The sequence below is a fragment of the Ischnura elegans genome, chromosome 8 (genome assembly GCF_921293095.1).
Source record: "Ischnura elegans chromosome 8, ioIscEleg1.1, whole genome shotgun sequence".
In the NCBI taxonomy this organism is placed as follows: Eukaryota; Metazoa; Arthropoda; class Insecta; order Odonata; family Coenagrionidae; genus Ischnura; species Ischnura elegans.
The window spans coordinates 81,879,817-81,895,652 of record NC_060253.1 but is presented as its reverse complement, the minus strand read 5'-3'; the positions used below and the strand labels follow the sequence as shown (position 1 = coordinate 81,895,652).

The 15,836-nt window shown below is 36.8% G+C and overlaps 1 long non-coding RNA gene across 1 annotated transcript; it reads right to left on the bottom strand.

The window, feature by feature from the left end:
- Positions 1-3,843: 3,843 nt before the first annotated feature.
- On the bottom strand, positions 3,844-13,840 carry LOC124164089. Its single transcript, XR_006865957.1, has 3 exons — positions 13,648-13,840; positions 12,345-12,587; positions 3,844-4,010 (listed from the first exon to the last, which is right to left on the bottom strand). It is a non-coding gene; the product is annotated as an uncharacterized LOC124164089 (long non-coding RNA).
- Positions 13,841-15,836: the final 1,996 nt, after the last annotated feature.

Sequence of the window (15,836 nt, the reverse complement as noted above, 5' to 3'; positions counted from 1 at the left end):
ACAATTAATTAAGTTAATAACTTCTGAAATTCATTTTTTCATTACGGACTTGATTTTGCAGTTATATCCTAAAAGTCTTTTCCTCATAAGAATTCTCGCGAGATTCCGCGGGATGGAACTATGATAAATGAAAATTATAGACCGTAGGAATGATCGATTTTCCATGGAGGAATATTAAAATAATTTCAAACATGCAACGTGCTCATAAATAATATTCGTTCTGTAATTATATTTTCTTATTTCTTACATCAGCAGAGTTTTCCGCGAAAATTTTCTGTGATAAAAAAAATTTTGGAATGTGAAAGTATTGAAATTATCGATATTTAAGGGATAATATATGATTAACTTCTAAAATATCACGGGCACACGAAGGAAATTTTATTTTACAAAAATTAAAATTATACAATCATGTTCAAAATATTATTACTATTTGAGGCTGCAAAATCCACGATATTTGGTAGAGGAGATATAATTAACTTCAAGCAAATGACATTGAAAGGATTTTTTAGTAATTGCATTTTTAAGACAGTTTTCCTCAGTGGAATTTCCTTGAACGTAATGGCCTTAGGCACGATGGTTTTATGACAACTTAAAATTTTAGACAGTGAGTATTCTGAAAAGCGCTATTTTCGGCGAATGAAATTTTTTTCTAATTAGGTATGTCCTAAACATATATTTCCTCAGTAGAAACTTAAAAACTGTAAAATGCAAGAAAATATTCGCTTTGACTCATTTCTTTCAAACCGTAATGCCTGTCTATTTTATAGTGGATTTCTGTCGAATGGTACTACACCGCACTGGACAGATAATATATATAAGAAATTTAATTATCAATTCTCACGATATCTGTTAAAAAAAAAGTGCTAAAGTCGTAGGAATATTCAGACATTAAAAACGTCATATACCTACGAGATGGAAATTTGTATCAATTTATGTCAATGCGGGTTGCATAACTGCCTATAGAATACCTAATTCGGCCAAAGTTGCGAAAACGGAACATTATGTTCCCGATCCTATTTTAACTTAATGTTAACTTCCAGACGAAATATAAGGTGTAATATCCATCAAATTAAATATTGAAGTACATAGTGATCAATAAGAGACTTATATACACATACTGGGAATAGTTACTCTTATGAAATGTTTTCATAAGAATAACGCGTTCCTAACGTTCATAAACTCTTAATAAGGCCACAACATCCACGCACCGAATGTTAGAGTCTTTTTTTATTTATATTCACCACTCCAAAAACAGAATAAATTGGCCTTTATGTTGGGCGATACAAATAAATATTAATTCACGACCAAAAATAACCATGCTGTGGACGGGGGTAACCTATCCAGGTTAGACTCAAACCCACAACCTTCTTTTGAGAATGGCTGGAGAATATTGTACCCCACCTCTACTGAGACTGGCAAACTTTCTCTAGGTGAGTGGAAAACATTTTAGAGCCAGAGTAATCATGGAGGCCCTCAAAGTAAGAAAACATAAAATGAAAGGCAATAGAGGTCATGGACATGCCAATGATTCGTCATGGCTTCAAGTGCCTTTGAGGAGGTAAAGAAACTTCCAAAAAATAACCCCAATGCTACCCTCATCCCCTCCTAAACTTCCACCCCGCCCCCTAATTCTTTGGTATTCTCTCTGGCTCTAAATATGACCTGAGAGGTTTTAAAAATCTAATATCAGAACTAATTGTAAGATTATTTTTATGATAATGTAGAGGGAAGTGTGGAGGGGAAGTGAGCGACAGGACGGTGGGGAATGGGATCCGTCAAAGGGGAAGGCACAGTATGCTACTCCATACCACCTCCGCCACAATGTTTGGCTCCAAGTGGATGGCCAGTAGGCTACCCTTTTTATCAGAATTGAGAAAAGTTATGTTTTCCTAGTCTCAAAATGATCCAAATGAGGTTTATATTCACGTGTTAAAATTTGGTTAATTTAAAATAACGGCCACACGTGCCCCAAGCAGACTCCTCTACTCCTCCTTAAAAAATTAAGGTTCTTTTTCCATTCTATTATCTAAGATGTTTTATTGATTGGACTTTTTGATACATTGATTTTGCCAAAACCTTCATCAATTAGTGTAGGTTTTTCCATTCCTTTTATCAGTTTGCTGTCAAATTTAAATTGATTTATATTGAACACCAGGGAGTATACAGATGCGAGAATCCCTTCAAAGTGTGCGGTTGCGGTTGCATTGATACATGTAGAACAATATATAGAACATTACAATTCTTGAAATTTTGATTAGACAGGCCTGTTATTCATTTATTCTCCTAAGATATATTCTCATACGTTTTTTAAAAGTGCTCAACAATTCATCCCTAGGAATTAGCTATGATCACACGACTCTCATGAGAAGTGCTGCTTGCTCTTGCTGTAGGATGTTCTCCAAGAAACAAATAGGTGAGGTTTTACTGATTTTGTAATCCAGGACAATGATAGACACAATATCTGGGAGATACCACAACCTCAGGGTCATAATAAATTATTCACAATTATATCAATACAGAGCTCATTTCAGTATTGACAATAGAAAGGTATATTTATTTATTTAACACCAAAAACAGAACTAATGCATTTACACTGGGTTTTAAAAACAAAATAAATTATGTAAGTATAATTAAAAAAAACAAGCATAAGAATAATCTCATAAATACCAACCATTTACAACATATACAATACATGAAAAAGGTGGGTATCAGAAAGATAGTCTTTTCAATTGGTTATTGAAATTGGTGCGGGAGACAAAGAGGTCATGAGAAGAAGAAGTATTAGAGATGGAATTGAAAATAGAAGGTAAGCGGTAAAAGAGGGATACATGTATGGGATATTGCCAGACGGAAATTGGGCTGGTGTAGAGTTCCAGTATTGCACACGTTTTGCGAGCTGGAATGCGGAGTGAAAAGAATGTCAGGAGATCAATGCATCTGAAGGACCCAATCATGATTGAGTAAAGTAAATAATTTGATGCCGAAAGTCAATTGGCGGTGGATGGTGCAAAAACTTATTCTCTTGCATAATCTCAAATATTTTTAAACAATAATAGTAATAATATGTTGTATTCCACCAAAGACACACATTGTGCATGCCACGTCAAGAATTTAACTGTAGAAAATACTTAAGGTTTGAGTATATTAGAAAAATACATGTAGATACAAAAGAATATAGGTATTCAAGCAGCACCCGGAATTAGATGGAGTGATGAAGTTTCCTATTTACTTAAGTGGCACCCTCTGCTTTTGGTGCTATGATTCAGGGCCGGCCTTAGGGCGGGGCGACCGCCCCCGGCCCCGCACTTTGGGGGGCCCCGCGTTCGTGAAAAAAAAATTAAAATATACGATAGTTTTGAAAATGCAATTTCAACTATTACTGTATTGTTAATTCCGTGCTAGACAAAAAATTTATGCTGTTTTTGGAGCATCCACCCAAAGATGGGATGTCTTACTAAAAAAGATACCATCTTTAACTTTGAAAAAACACTCCGACACACGATGGGAGAGTAGAGTGGAGAGTGTAAAGGCAATAAGATATCAAGCAAATGAAGTTAGAGATGCCCTCCTTGAAGTCAGCAACAGCACTGATGATCCGAAAACCAAAAGTGAAGCACACCCTCTTGCAGTGAACGAATTAGAAAGCTATATTATAAGCTAAAGTATTATACTATTTTGAACTCAACTGCGTGATGGTATCATAACGGCGTAATTACGAAGTCTGAATTTGGGAGGGGAACACATACTTAGCCAGAGAGTGGTAGGGATTCAAAATGCTCGAGTTTGTAGATGGGGTATAGAGTTTAATATTTTAAGTGAAGGGACCCGCACTGAAGGTTCGCCCCTAGCCCCGCACCTGCTAGGGCCGGGTCTGCTATGATGGCTATATGGCATCCATCAATAGCGCCCAGGATACCAGCTGAGGAGCCAAGATGTGGAGTGCGTCGCACACCCTTCTTACAGCTCTTAATGCAGTGGCTCTCTCAATCCCAAATGTGTTGGAAACAGACCTAAAGAAAATGGGTTATTAGCAGTAGTTGTCATCAAGAGCCATACATAACAGAAAAGAATGAATGACTTATTTGCAGTTACTCATCATTCCATAACATACAGAGGGCAATATTTGATTAACATGAACAATAAAGGTAAATCAGATAGTTAACGAAGGGTGGTGGTTTATAAATTACAATGAGAAATAAACAGTGTTTACGTTACAAGCAACATGTCATGTTTTGAAAAGGTTAATCTTGGGATTGGAACAAAGCATATTGAAAAATAACCTTTTTCATGCAAAAATGTATCTATCACAGATCGGATCCAAATATATTTGTATCATATCTATGCATGTGTGTTTTATTTCGCTTTTTCTGGTGGAATATAATAAATAAATATCAGTAAATCAGTGGTGCAGCCAGTGGGAGGTTTTGGGGGATAAAAGCCCCTCCAGAGCTCAGAGAACTTTTTAGTTTAATCCATTTTAATTATTGGATTAATATAACAATTAGAATAGTTTAAGGATGAATAGATCCCTCAGAAAGCCGTAAAACTCACCATTTTGAACCATTTCTCTTTAAAATTCCGCAATTTATTAATTTTGCACCTACCGCTTATCCTGGTGGGTATTCCATACCCCCATACACCCTGGTATTAGTTCCTCCTAAACCCCCCTAGTCTAAATTCCTAGTTGTGTCCCTGTAGTAATTAACCTATGGTTACATTTCTAGCATAAATATGATAGATCAATAATATTGTCATTTCATCTACATGTATGAATCTGCTGTCATGGTGGCCCAATTTAACACTATGACCCTTGACCCCATTATGACTTTGGGAGGTCAAAAAAATCTGTTATACGGATCTATGAACTGAAAAACCGACATTGTCACCCTTCAAAACCTATGGTTAGACACCTTGGTTTTTATGATGGCCCGACTTTTAACTGTGACCTTTGACCCCCATGGTGACCCTCGGAGGTCAATTATTGAATAATAAGGGTATTTGGACAATACCAATGACTTGGGCACCCTATAATACCCATTGATTGACACCTTTGTTGGCATGCTATTCCTTTTGCCACTCTTATGACCTTGAAGGTCCCAGGTAAAAATATTTGGTCTGTAACTAATCTGGATCTGGTCTGTAACTGGTCTGAAAGGCTAAATTTTGTTCTGTAACTGGTCTGTAACAGAACTGGACTGGTCTGGTCTGGATTTCAGAGAGGCAAAGGAAAATGGTCTGCAACTAGTCTGGAATTCTGGTCTGTAACTGTACTGTAATTTTCGATGGTCTGCATCTAGTCTGGATCTATTCTGTAACTATGCTGAAATATTCTATGAGTTTCAACTGGTCTGGAACTATTCTGGAAAAATTCCAAGTGAGTCGACTGATCTGATCAACTGGTCTGGATTCTGATGTGACATGAGATCTGATATTTTATTTGGTCATCTGCAATTGCTCTTAAATTTATTTGTAACAGTGAAATTACTATAATGTATATCAGGCATTGATACTTAATGGAACCAGGAATCCTGGGCTATGGAGTGGTCAATTTTTAATGTCCATTAATTTTTTTTCAAGAAGGGTTACAGTTTTATATTTGTTATTTCATAGATGAATTTCACATGGGTTCAAAGGTACCCATCTGCTCACAATCATGGCTTGTGGAGAGTTGCGTTATTTGGATGGCATTAGAAAGGGCTGCATCATAAATTGAGACTAATATCAGAAGTACTTCTGATATTAGTCTCAATTTATGATACAAACTTTAAGCATTTAAGCAAACTTGGTAAGATAGTAAAAAATGAATATGCGAGGTAAAAATAAATATTACTTCTAAATGATTGCACAAGCAATGAAAGTTGAAATATCAAATAGGGTTTTTCAAAGTAGTTAGCAGTCAAAATAATTTGCAATGGTTCATTCTAATTCCAATGTATTTACCAATTTCAGGCAAAACTTTTTGCCCGCAACTTCCACCCATGGCACTACTTTTCCTTAGATCTCCTTCACTCACCAAACATCTACACTTACATGTTACATACTATCATACCTACATCTTTAAAAAAAATTGCATTGCATTTCTGTAGGGAAGGGGTGCAGTTAATGAGCTGATTTTAAGAAAAATTTAATATCTTCCAGCTAGTAGCGCTTACACACTTTATTTGGGCTATGGAAGCATAAAATAATATACTTAAGTATCTATTTGCCCTCTCAAATGCAAATGGATCTCAATTCAGAACACCGTGTATAAAATGTTAATAAGGTGAACGTAATGCATCATTTCAGTAACCCATTAAAATTAAAGCATTTGTTGAAGAGGAAAATATCTGAAAAGTCCCCCAGGTACCTCGTGAAGGTACACCTCGCACCTATAAGAAGCAGGTGCACCTGCTCCAGAGAAATTTAACTCTGTAAAAGAATGTAGTAACTGCGGTAAATACATATTTTGCGAATTAAAAAATTTGAGCTACAATTTTTTCCCATTATATAACGTACTTATAACGTATTAAAAATCGTATTTTGAAACTTGCGCCAAAACAACTGGCGGCCATCTTCTATACCACGTGACCCAACAGCCATTGGCACTGGTATTATGTTTACACTCGTAGAATACAGTAGTTTCCGACTTTGTGGATTAATCTGTGCCTTAAAACAGTATTTTACAAGCAACTGTATGTTTAAGAACGTATGGATGAGGAAAATATAACGTTTTTCAAAGTGAAAACCTCCAAAAAGGAATCGAAAAAAGTACTGTTTCATGCCAATTGCATACTATCACAATGAAATCAACGCCAGGTAAAGTTTTTATTCACCGGGTTTGCGGAAAAAGTGGCTCCTTGCAGCACGTAAAGATTTAAAGAAGATGCCTTGTCAGCATCAACCCATCTCTGCTGCGCTGACTATTTCAATGTAAGTACATGGAACATATTTTTACAATCGATAGTAAATCAACGAACTTGAGTATCAACAATTTTTGGGACTACTGCAATTAATGAACTACTGCTTTCAACCCAATAGTTATATAAGATTATTTATTACTACGTTCTCACTGTGATTACAATTTAGATTGATCTTTGGCTTAACTTGTGTATTTAAAATACAATTCATTCAGATCGATTAAGTTGAAATATTTCAAGTTAGTGTTCTCGCGTTAGAAACCACATTGTTAGCAGTTTTTCATGGCATAAAAGTATTAGTCTCACTATAAATTCATTCGTGCATGAAGTGTTTTTCTTGAAATTGAATAACCATATTAGAGAATATGTGGAACAATTTTAAGTTACTTTAAGTACTTATTACTTAGCTGGTTATTAAATGTTACAATTCTCATTTTCCAGGATTGATGGCGATGGACTCTAGACGTTTTCTCTACTACAATACATGTTAACTGTGTTACTAATACTAGAGAATGTTTTGAGTGCATCAATAAATGTTAAATTGCCTGTATGGATTTATTTTATTGCATGAAAATCATCCACCTCCATACGAATCGAAAATTTCCCGTTGCAGGGGATATGTTATTGATGGTTTGTCAAAAGCCATATGCTAACATGTTTTATCAACTTAGAACTTAGATGGGAGTTCACAGCTGAAATGCAGTTACCATATGTGAGTACAATGAATATCTTACGATCGGGTTGACATGTGTTAAATTCTGAATTCCATTTGCACTCATACTGGTATAATCTGGAGATACATCAACTCTGAGCTTTTGATTGTAGTAAGAATTACTTAACTTTCTTGCCCCTTACTGCTGAAGACATCCATAGAGATGTATCGTCGCTTTTCAAAATTTACAATGTATTAAATTGATTATGTAAGAATGCTATTGTAACAATTGAAGATTACTGCTATCCAGTATGCCTTTATCTCTGTCATATTTGGCTGGCTGAGAAATGCCTTCAGTATGCTTCTCAGATTTATTTGTTTAGGCTGTTCCCTTTTCCTTACTAGCTGAACTGAACCAGTCAGATCAATGAGATTGACTGATCTTTTAGTTATCCTGAGTCTCAGGTTAAGAAGTATAAACCAACTAGTCACTAGAACAGATTAGTTCCAGACCACAGTCCCCCTGAGAACAGACCAGTTCCAGAGCAGTACAGACCAGTTACAGACCTGGGTCCAGACCAGTTTACCCACCCGTTGTCCAGACCAGTTGCAGACCAAACTGGTCTGGAGCAATGTTTCAATTTCTTCCCAGTTCCAGACCAGCTACAGACCTTTAGCTCCACCCCTGTTCCAGACCTGTTCCAGCTCAGTTACAGACCAAATATTTTTACCTTGGGTGGCCTTACTGGGTCAACGATTGAATTTTCGAAAATAAAAGAGCTATTTTCGGGTTTCTCGTGTCCGAAAACTGGAGAATTGAAATATTGGTCAATGAATTCAGACTTTTTTCTATCTCGATTTTTTTTACATGAAACCCCATAAGGCAAATTCAAATTTTTGGTTTGAACCCACTTTATGAGGTCAAAAGGTCAAAATTGTAAAACTTTGCTTACATTCAACAAAACTTAGGACCTTTCCCCATATGCGTGCCAATTTTAATGAATATTGCTTGATGCAAAGTTACTAAAATTACAGGTCAAAAATGACACACGACGCTTGGGACAATCTGTATACTACCAACTAAGCGGCGTGCGGCTGGGGGTGTTAGGACACTAGCCATTTACATGTAAAAAGCATTCTATCAAGAAAAATTACGACTAGCATTTATTAATGTCCGTTATGGTTAGAAGGAAAAACGAATTCCCATATCTATATCCGTTCGGCGAAATATCTCTCTTAATGTATCGCTTCTGTCGGCCTATAAATATGGTGGTCTTTTAATAGGTGTGATATAATTATATATGATGCGATAATGTGATGATCTCCGTGTTGGTCTTAAATATATCTATTCTCAATTGTTCAAGCAATCGAAGCCTCCGAGTCTCCAACGGCTCCCAGCCTAATTCGGTTAACATATGTGTAACGCTGTCTGTTCTCCCGTGGAAAATTTTGACGAACTACGCAGCCTTTTATCGTATATTTTTGTTTAAGTTTTCTGCACCAGATCCCTTACGCTCACTGTGTATTCAAAGTGTAGTAAAATTAACATAAGAGCTCAAAGAACTTTGCCACTATTTGCGATTTTCCGCAAAATAAACATTTATTGGTAAACTACGAAGACTACGTAGATGTGTAACGTCACTAGAGGAAACTAAGGCCTTTTTTGTGTTGTCTTTGGCGCCCTGAGTCCCTTCCCCTCCCCCATCACTTTCAGCGACGCTACTACGTTACCTCCCCTAACCACCAGCTCCACCCAACGACGCGCAAACAGAACCTCAGCCGACCGCCTTCGCGATGCACTCAGACTCGATATCAGGACAACAATTTTGATTCTTCCATGGGCTATTTGTGCCAAGCAACCTCCCCTCATATCCTTAGTAACTCCCCGCTCTCCATTACCTCTGAGGGCTGTCAAGAAAGAAGCAGTGCGTGACTTTGGGTTTTTCCCATCAGTCCTCATTCTGCGGTAGTGAAGTTCGAGCCTCACAGCAGGTCGGTTAGTGCTGAGAGGTGGATGATATGGCGCTGAAAGATACTGGTAAGTCGTAAATCACCTCTTATTCAATGCTCTTTCGTCATATTAAAGTATCATTTTTGAGCTAAAAGGCGATATTGTTTGGCAAAGGGTTTAGTAAAAATTAATGGATTTATTGTACCGCATTATTGGCTTAAAATTTTCATGTTTTGTGACCGTTATCACAATCTGACTCCAGCAGCAAGGTCTAGTTATGCTAAATATAATTCCGCTTGTCGAATTATGAATGGAGGCATGAATTCGGTTACCGCATTCGCATATGATCCGCTCATTTAAAATCATGAAACCAATGATTATCATGAAACCAAACATTTAATCCGCTGTCACAACTCCCTCTTGTAATATGAATAGCGGTATAATGTCATCAATACAATTTTTTGTGTTATAAATTAAGGACTTTTTCTTGTTTTTTAAGGGTATACGAGAGGTGGAGTGAATAATTCAATTAGCCCATTGAATGAGAGTACAAGCCTAACTCAAGAGCTTACAACATTCCCTTCCAAGCCTTCGACTCAACCTTTGGAGTACCTATTATCATCGGTCTCACCTCAAGCGGTATGGATGTCCCATGGAATTTATGTGAAGCTACCTGTTGTATTACTCAAGTGTTCATTCACATATTCAGTGAAGTGAAAGTGTCTAGTGTTCATAAAAAATTCATTGTCAGTTGTGTGTTGAATGTGAAGTGCCGATGAAAATAAGTACCTATTTTGGAGAGTCGACGTTGTAAAGTTGAGCTCTGCCGCCGATGGACCCGACGGCAAATAAAAGGTAGGGAGTCATCTTCTCATGCAGTTTGATTCAATATGGAGCTTAAAGATTTTTTCAGATAATCATTAATCATAAACCGTATGTAGCAACAAACTTTATTTCTGACGAGACGGAAAATTCTTTGATGCAAATTTCTTTGAACCCTGGTGCTGGTGTTCTTGTAAAATATAACGGGGTGTATAGAAACGATTTTCATATTAGTGGAATGGGTATTAAATTCAATCATTGCACTTTTACTATCGTGTGGCACTACCACCGATTTTCACATGCTCGACTTGGTTGAATTACAATTACATTAGACAAATAATAAACTTCGCAATTTTTTAATTTCTATTGATTTTACACGTTATTAAGTTCAGCACTCATGCGTAATTTATATCAGTTTAAACTCAATAGAGGTGTCTGAAAGTGCAAATTACGTTCGGTATAAATTCTCGAGGTATTGAGTGAAAATAGGGTGAGACAGAAAAGAACAACGGAATCAAGGGCGGACCCAGGGTTATAACTAGGGGCGGGGGCAAGCCAATGTCTAGGGGAGGACAAACTAAATTGTGACGTTAGTTTATGAGATTATTTCCTTCAAAATAGTTACATATCTTATACTAATAGATATCATCTTTCGTAGATTTAAAGAAAATTTGTTGAATGCTTCGTTTCAATTAGTACTGACTTTGCTTGATGAGGGGCTGCCCCTCGCTGTGTACGCCCATGAACTGAATCACCAGATGGGATAAGTGGGTTCGAACGAGTAGCGTATTTAGTTGGAAGAGTAAGATAACTTCTTTCCTCCATCCCACTGCGCTGTAGACGCACGAACATACAAGCCTGCGTGAAGCACTGACGGCGGCGGGCAGGGCCCTATTTGACCGCATATCTCTCCCATTTCATCCCAATGGTGATAGCTGGATGATTTTTTCAGCCTTACGATGGTTTTTTTTATCTCTTTCATGAATAACATGACTAAAAAGAACATACTACTAACGTTCTACCGAATAGATATCTAAATTACGGTTATTTCCGTGGTTATACCTATATGTCGACATATTTCTCGCTAAAATCGCTATGTAGTTAATCTTACGCTTTGTTCAGGGTATATAACTTCCAAGGATCCTTTGCATACAGTCAAAATCTTTTACACACCACAAACCATATCTGCTAACTCAATATTCATACCTTATTTACTTAATTCATTTGTTTATCAAAGATGATCCCATTCCCATTTTCTTGCTTCTTTGCGTAGTCCACGGAATTTGGAAAATTTGAAACCCTTTCGAAGCTGACATAAAATCTGAGAAAACTTTCATGCTTTATTTCTTTCACTCATCGTGATTTTCCTCAATTATTAAAACATACTATTATTCAGCGAATGTTTTGTCAGCTTCACTCACGCTATAAGGTTTAGAGGCAGAAGTCTCTTCAATTTTAGTTGACTACGAATTATTGAATTACGGAATGCTGATGAGCGGACCTAGTCTAAATCACCGGTGAAACATCCATAAACATTGTTTTGCAAGAATGCATTGATAAAAATCTTTCATCCCGTTAAGTTAGCGATAGAATATGACTGAAGTGGGGGTGAACGATGTATGAACCTGGCGTGAGCTGAAGCTGACATTTGTTGAATTATTTCCATACTGCTTTTTCTTACGGTTTGCTCCCTTTTTAGTGTCGGAAATGGGGCTTCGTTGGTCGCTCTCCTTCAGTTAACCGCTATAACCTCAAAATCTCTCCTAGGCATATCTGCTATTGACTCCTTAAGTGCACAATAAATTGTAACTGACAATGGTGATATTTCGAGGAGAATCTAATTAAAATTTATTTTTTTAATTAAATTAATTTGCAAATAAAAACATTTTAAACCTGGTCAATATGACAGTGTTTATACCATAAATGAATAAAAATGCCAAACAAATCAACGATAATTAATTAAAGTCGTGACTAACTGATTAATTCAAATTATGCGAGTTCAAAGATATAGCATATTACTTACCTTGAGTAAGATTAGAGGATGAAGGTCAACAATTTTGAATGCTGTCACGGATAGAAAACAATTCCGTCAGTTGCTCCTTATATCTTCCTTGATGTAGCAGCTTCCGCAGTAAATGATATATCCATTTGGTTACAGAGGTTACTTTCTTGTTCGCAATGAACCATTTAGCAATCCCTTTTGTATTATGATGACAGCACCTGGTTACTCCCTCACTCGGAAATGGATTTGGTGGAACATGGATATCTGGGAAACGAATGTGCGAATGACGAGAAAAAATAAATACCACCATGTTATTTTTATATTTCATTTTAGTGTTATTCATTTCAACGACGTTCAAATGGAAGACTAATGGCTAAATTATTCGGGCTAAATGACACATTTTGGGGCCAAGAAAGGTGTACCAGCTACTGGCTAACGCCATGATTGATGAACAAATGCAATAAGTCTTAGAAAGCTTAAGCGATCTCAGTGGCATTGTGGATGAAGATGATCACATAGTTGTCTGAAATTGGTAACACACAATACTTCAAAGAGAGGAGTTCTTTGTTGACATTGAAAGTTCTATTTCGGTACTGACTATGTTCCACTGTTTATTGTTGACCAATGAACAAGATAAATATATGTGCCAGTCATTTGGAAGTTCAACCGCGATTGAAGTTAAGGCAGCAATTATGAGGATGTCAAATAACAAATACACAGCTGACAGAGAGTGGGATATACATAGAATATTTCCGTTTCATAGAATCTGTACCGCCGAAATAATATGCAGATTTCAAGACAAATTAGCCGATAATATCCCTAAGTGATTTCTGTAATAGCGGGACAAAATTAAAAAAAAAAGATTATAGATTGTTTCAATAGGTATTGAATGCAATGATTGCACTTTTACTACTGCGTGACACTACCACCAATTTTCTTCGAATTTAATGGAATCCACTAATGTTCATCGTGACTTTCGTTTAGTTTTTAGGTCTTAATATTAAAATCGTAAATAAATTCGGTGCTCATTGATGGCGATGAAGTGAATGGTGAAGGGGATAATTTTAATGCACTCATGCGGACACAATTATGCTTCTATATTATATGTACAAATCGCATAATGGGATTAGTTTTGTTCTTATCGTTCATGAACTCCGCAACACCTATTCACTGCCTATCTCTGCTTCTCACTCTCGTATGCAATTATTTCACACGACGAGCTATATTAGCAACATGTTTATGCACAGGTATAATCGCGGTCACACCAAAATTACAATTACCTCCTCTGTTCGATATACCATGAAATTGATATGTTCTCACTTACCTCAGTCCATAAGTCCATCAGTCCAGTTCATATATCTTCTTTGTATTTCTTTTTATAGCTGAAGTAGTAATCGTTCCCTTTTCCCGTGAATGAGACGGTGACTTCAACGCACGAAGTAACCACTGAAACAGTCCATAAAATCAATTTAAATAAGTTAAAACTTGCAGGAATGTGATTCTACCGAAAAGGCGGACGGTGAGGGACTGGGGGGCGTGTTGTATTTTCTTCGTCAGTGTGGGGGAGGGGCAGGAGTTGGATAGGAAGCGACAGTTGAATGCAGATCGTTGAGTAATTACTCGCCCATATCTATCGTTTTTTGTTTCGTGATGACGTGATCTACACTGACCTTCGGATATTACTGGAAAATTCTAGAATATTGATCCACGTGTATTGTGTCTGTTGGCCGTTAAAAAATCCCGCGCTATTTTAGTATAACAGCGCCACCATATGAACAAATATTTTTTCCGCGCGATATATATTACAATAGAATTATTTTTTATTAGATATAATATCGCCGTATTAATTGAATAATTTTATTGGATAAAATTGCAAATAACTTAAAACCTACGATTTTCAGTGGCTTCTATGGTTTTCGTTGTCATAAAAAGAAAACGATTCGAAATTATCGTGACGTCACAGGTATTCGTCATGTGGCTGGCGGAGTGTCTGAGGTCCCCCTCCCTCTGTGCAAGGACTTCACTTCGCGGCTAGATCTCTTGGGGTAAAGAGGTGAGTACCTGAACATATCCTTTGACGAAGAATTTTTCGTATAATTTTCAAGGTGCTGTCAATTCTCCGAAATGGATAACTATTCACAAAGACCATATATTCACCTTTATTAAGTTATCGTGATCGGAGTGACTATTATTTTGAATTAACAATTTTTGTTATCCCAGCCGTCTTCACGATCCAACCTTTAATACCACGTGAGGAATGTGCCGCTTCTGTTATAGTTAGCTTCAGGATAGTGTTTTTTTAAGGACGCCGGTGATAGGGAAATATCCGCTCCGATTGAAATCGTCCTGTTTTCACTCTCAACGCTGTGATTTTTGAATGAACTAATATATTTGCGAAAAGTATAAAGTATACTGGCGATGGACGAAGTGTGAAAGCGCTTTTATGTGACGAGAACTTGATTATTCAACGTGTTCGTTGCCTCTTGACTAAGTACGTATGTATTCGGTGCTGAGTGTAATAAGTGTAACTTATGAAAAATGCATTCCGTAACGGAGTGTCGACGTTTGAAATGAGTTAGTAAGCTGTAAGTTGTTTAGTCTTTGAATTTAATGCGTTCTTAGGGTATAAAATAGAACGGTTTAAATACAGGAATTATGATCCTTGCAGCAATCCGGTAGCTTATAATCTTTTTTACGAAGGCTTACCGGAAGCTTACTGTCAGTGTTCCGGTAGCATAGATTCTTTTGTACGAAGGTCAAACTGATCGCTGTTATTGTAAGTATGAGGCATTGTAAGTTTGAGTGGAACAGTGTATTTCATGCCAGCCACGCCGTTTCGCCATTTGTTACGAGAGCATCTGATATTTCAAAATTAGCTCCTATCTGTGAGCATCAGTCGTCAACCCTGATTCGCAATTTAAAAATTCTATCTTATTGCTAACAGCATGTTGAATTTTTCCACGTATTGATAGTTTCTAAAAGTCAAATTTAAGCAGTCCTTGATAATTAAGCCTAAGAAATGGCACTCAAATACTTCCGTTGTGATATTTAATTGTCACTCCGAAACCGCTGTCATAATTGGTCATATAATTTTGATTAGTAAGAAATATTAAATAATATTGACGATAAGATAAGGATTTACAGCACTTGATTTGGAATTTTATTGTTTTCAAGTCAATGCAACATTATGTTCGTTAGAATGACAAATTGTTGTAGCTTAACTATCGTTCTTAAACTATCCTCCGTGTTAACTTAAAGTTTTGAGTACGTGAAAATATCCAGCCTTTAATGCGAACTTTTTCTTTTCAGGTACACGAGTAATATTGGGGTTGCGAAACAATTCCGTGTAACGGGTGGGGTTTAATAGGGAATAGCGATGGGGTTACAAAGAAGAGGACGAAGACTAGAGAAACAAGGTGAGTCAAAATCATTCACCAAGTGAACATTATTTGATGCATCATTTGATATTCCCATGCATAGGTCTTTTGTTTCTCTTATTGTCTCTTAGTAGCT